Source organism: Natator depressus, chromosome 23, assembly GCF_965152275.1.
Source record: "Natator depressus isolate rNatDep1 chromosome 23, rNatDep2.hap1, whole genome shotgun sequence".
Taxonomy (NCBI): domain Eukaryota; kingdom Metazoa; phylum Chordata; order Testudines; family Cheloniidae; genus Natator; species Natator depressus.
The window spans coordinates 21,192,922-21,197,832 of NC_134256.1; positions in this window are offsets into that span (position 1 = coordinate 21,192,922).

Consider the following 4,911-nt stretch of genomic DNA (forward strand, 5'->3'; position numbering starts at 1 on the left):
TGGGGGGGGCGGGCACGGCGCGCCCCCCGGCACGCGGCGGGGGGGGAGGGGAGGGGGGCGGTCAAATCAGGGCGCTCCACGGGGGAGGCGTCATCGCAGGCCCGCCTCCGCTGGCCCCGGCGGGGGGGGGCAGGACCAAGGTGTGGGGGGGAGGTCGGGATCCCGGACGAGAGAGAGGGTGCGGGGGGGGGGGGGCTGGAGTTTGGAGAGAGGCAGAGAAGCTGGCAGGCAGCAGGCGCTGAGAGAGAGAGAGAGAGAGAGAGAGAGAGAGAGAAGTGGGGCAAGGTTAGTGCGGGCTCCAGCCCTTTCCCGTTCCCTCCATCCCTCCGTCCCCTCCATCCCTCCGCCGAGCCTTTCCCGTTCCCTCCATCCCTCCGTCCCCTCCATCCCTCCGCCGAGCCTTTCCTGTTCCCTCCATCCCTGTCCCCTCTATTCCTCCTCTGAGCCTTTCCCGTTCCCTCCATCCCTCCACCCCTCCGCCGAGCCTTTCCCATTCCCTCCATCCCTGTCCCCTCCATCCCTCCGCCGAGCCTTTCCCGTTCCCTCCATCCCTCCATCCCCTCCATCCCTCCACCGAGCCTTTCCTGTTCCCTCCATCCCTGTCCCCTCTATTCCTCCTCTGAGCCTTTCCCGTTCCCTCCATCCCTCCACCCCTCCGCCGAGCCTTTCCCATTCCCTCCATCCCCTCCAGCCCTCCGCCGCGTCTTTCCCATTCCCTCCATCCCTGTCCCCTCCATCCCTCCGCCGAGCCTTTCCTGTTCCCTCCATCCCTGTCCCCTCTATTCCTCCTCTGAGCCTTTCCCTTTCCCTCCATCCCTCCATCCCTCCGCCGAGCCTTTCCCATTCCCTCCGTCCCCTCTATCTCTCCTCCAAGCCTTTCCCATTCCCTCCATCCCTCCGTCCCCTCCATCGAACCTTTCCCATTCCCTCCATCCCTCCTCCAAGCCTTTCCCATTCCCTCCATCCCTCCGTCCCCTCCATCCCTCTGCCGAGTCTTTCCCATTCCCTCCATCCCTGTCCCCTCTATTTCTCCTCTGAGCCTTTCCCTTTCCCTCCATCCCTGCACTTTCTCTCTTTCTGTTCCTTTCCTGGTGTGTTTGGGTTTCAGATCAGGGACCCTTCCCCCAAACAGACCCCCCCACCCCAACTCTCCCTGCTCCTGCCCCCCCGCCTCTGTATCTGATGCCGTTCCCCTGCTCGCACCCCCCCAGCTAGGACCTGGCCGGCCGTCCCATCTCCCTCGACCCACAGGGTCCCGGCTGGCAGGGCGGGGGGTGGGACTTTGGGGCTGGGGACTGGGATGGGGGGACGCTGCACTTCCCCCCCAGGACAAGTTGCTGCAATCTCTGCTCCCCCCCCCAGCGGCTGTGCACTCAACGGGGGGGGGGGTCTGGAGCCTGCAGTCATCCCCCCCCAGCTCAGCTTTCACCTGGGGAGGCTACTTCCCTCGCCCTCCCCCCCTCTAACTTTTGCTGCAAACTCTCTGCAGCCTCCCCCCCGCCCCCCTGAGCCCACGTCCTTCCCAGGGACTCTTGTGTAACTGAGGCTAGCGGGTCCCCCCTCCCCACTCCAGGGGCGACTGGGAATGAGGCATAAAAACCTCACAGGGGTCGCAGGGACTCCCCCCAGCAAGGCTGCTGAGCTGCCCCCCCCAATGCCACTCCCCCCATGGCTGAGCTGCCCCCCTGACCTGATCTCCCCCTGCCCCCACCTCAGGTGAGGGCAGCAAGGACAGGTGCGGGGGGGGAGCCTGGGGGCCGGGACAGCTGCCTCAGCAGATTGGGGGGGGAGTGAAGCCCCCCCGCACCCAGAACCTGCCGCAGCCGAGCTGTGGGGGGCTATGGGATGCCTGAGTGCGGGGGGGGTGTCCTGAGGTGGGGGGGTAGAAGAGGAGGGCTCTGGGACTGGGGGAGTTCCTGAGGTGGGACTGGGGGGCTGGTACATGGGGTGCATGCCAAGGGGGGGCTGGATGTGCGGGGTATTGGGGTGGGGGGGTGCTCCAAAGGGGGTCTCTGGGGCTGGGTGTCAGCTTTCTGGTGGGGGGCTGGGGGGCATTCCAGGGGGCTGGAAGTGGGGAGTTCTGGGGGGGGGGGTTGGGGAGTGGGGCTGGGTGTGGGGGTCAGGGGGTCTGGATGTGGGGAGGACTCAGGAGGGTTGGGGGCAGTTCTGGGGGGGTTGGATGTGGAAGGGTTGTGGGGGGTGGGGCTGGGTGTGTGGGAGGTTCTAGGGAGGCTGGGGGTAGTTCTGGGGGGGGTTGGATATGGGGAAGTTGTGGGGGATGGGGCTGGGGGTGGGGGTTCAGGGGGCTGGATGTGGGGGGATTCTAGTGGGGCTGGGAGTTGTTCCAGCGGGGGGGGGGCTGGGGGGATCCCTAAGATTGCTGGAACAGAGAGGTCCCCCTGTTCTGCCCCCTCCCTTCTTTCAATTGCCCCAGTGTGTGGGTTTGCCCCCTGCCCCCGAGCTGAGTGGTGGGGGTAGGGGGGGCAGGGCCCCCAGGCAGCCCAGCCCGGGGGTCCGGACAGGCCCTGCTCAGGGAACATCCCAGGGGAGGCCTCCAGGAACTCGCTGACTCTGTGTGTGTGTGTGTGAGTGAGTGTGTGTTTGTCGTATGTGTGTTGGTGTGTACAAGTGGGTGTGTGCATGCTCTGTGTGTGTGTGTATTTGCACTGTGTGCTTGTCCACTGGTGTGTGCGCGTGTGGTTGTGTGTGCGTGTGCTGGGGGGGTGTTCACGGTGTGTGTGTGGGCTCTGTGTGTGTTTGCATGTGCGCGCTGTGTGTGTGTATGTGCTGGTGTGTGCTGGTGGTTGTGCATGCCGTGTGTGTGGTCACTGGGTGGGAGCCGACCCCCCCTCTCTCCTTTGGGGGTCCTCTTCTGTGTCTAAAATCATCAGCCTCCCAGAGCCCCCTCGATACACACACCCCGACACACACACACTGACACCCCCCCCAGACACACAAACTGACACACACATCCTGACACACACACACACACTGACACACACCCAGACACACACACCCTGACACACACACCCCAACACCTCAACACACACCCCAACACACACACCCGACATACACACACACCCATCCCGACACACACACCCCTGACACATACATCCTGACACACACACACAAACCGTGACACACACACACTGACACAGACACACACACACTCCGACACCCCAACACACACACCACAACACACACACACACACACACACACTCTGATGCACATGCACCACAACACATACCCCCAACACACACACACACCCTGACACACACACACCCCAACACCCACACACCCAACGCACACCCTGACACACACACATACCCACACACCAACACGCACACACACCCCGACACAAACACACCCTGACGCACACGCACCCCAACACACACACACACTGACACACACACCCCATCTGTCCAAGGCTGAGATCCCCCCAACTCCCTAATCCAGAGATACTCAGTCAATTCTTGGGGGGGGGGCAGCCTCCAGGCCAGGCTCCCCCCGCCCGCGCCTGCCGAGCCAGGAGCTCCTGACATCACCCCTCCCTCCATGCAGACACCTGTCATCCACCCCCATCCCCCATTGCACCCCCATTCCCCATTGCACCCCATCCCCCCAATGCACCCCCATCCCCCAGGTACCCCTCCATCTCCTCCATCCCCCCATTGCCTCTGCACCCCTCTGCGTCCTCCCTCCCCCGCACCCCCTCCCTCCCCAGCTGATACTCACTTGTCAGTCAACGCCCGCCCCCCGTTATTTTGGGGGGCGGCTCCACCACCTCCCGGTGTGTGTGTGTCTGTGGGGGGGGGCCGGGCTGGGCCGGGCCGCGGCGGGTGCTGGGGGGGGGGGCGGGCGCAGCAGGGCGGAGGGGGGCGAAGGCGGCCGGATCCTGCTGGCGGGGCCCGATCCTGGCTCTGGGTCCCTCCCCCCCCCCCCGCGGCGAAGCTGGGGATGCGGAGCCCGGCTGCCGCTGCGGGGACTGCGGACCCTGCTATGACATCACCGCCCGTGAGGTGGAGCCTGGCCATTCCGGGGGGGGGCGGGGGGGCTGGCCCGGCAAGGGGGGGGCTGGAGTCTGCGAAGGGCTGGGCTCTGATCTGCCCCCCCCCCCGCACGAGAGGTCAGTGGGGCGCAGTCGCGGGGGCGCAGGGGGGCGCAGGTGGCGGCTGCTGGCGGGGGGGGGAACACGGTCAGTAACTGCAGCCCCCCCCTTACGATATGGGGGCGGCAGGGGGGGGGCGCTGGCCCAGTTAATTTGGGGCCGTTGCTTTGAATGCGGAGCCACCTTAAAGACCCTGCAAAGAAATTGGGGGGGGGGCGCTGGGAGGGAGAGGTGGGGGGCGTCCCTGGGGGGAAGAGGGGGGCTCTGGGAGGGAAGAGGCAGGGGGAGTCGCTGGGAGGATGGGGAGTTGCTGGGGGAAGGGGGGAGTCCCTGGGGGGAAGACGGGGGGGCTCTGGGTGGGAAGAGGCAGGGGGAGTCGCTAGGGGGATGGGGAGTTGCTGGGGGGAAGGGGGGGTCCCTGGGGGGAAGACGGGGGGCTCTGGGTGGGAAGAGGCAGGGGGAGTCGCTGGGGGGATGGGGAGTCACTGGGGGGATGGGGAGTTGCTGGAGGGAAGGGGGGAGTCCCTGGGGGGAAGAGGGGGGCTCTGGGAGGGAAGAGGCGGGGGGAGTCAATGGGGGAAGTCCCTGGAGGGAAGAGGGGGGCTCTGGGAGGGAAGAGGCGGGGGGAGACGCTGGGGAGGAAGGGGAGTCGCTGGGGGGAAAGACGGGGGCAGCAAGTGGCTGCATTAACCCTGAAGAGTCTGGAGGGGAGGGGAGGGGAGCTGGGGGGAAGGGAGAGATGGACCCCAACTAACCCCCCCTGCCAAGTCACACACAAAACCAAACCTACCTGTTACACACA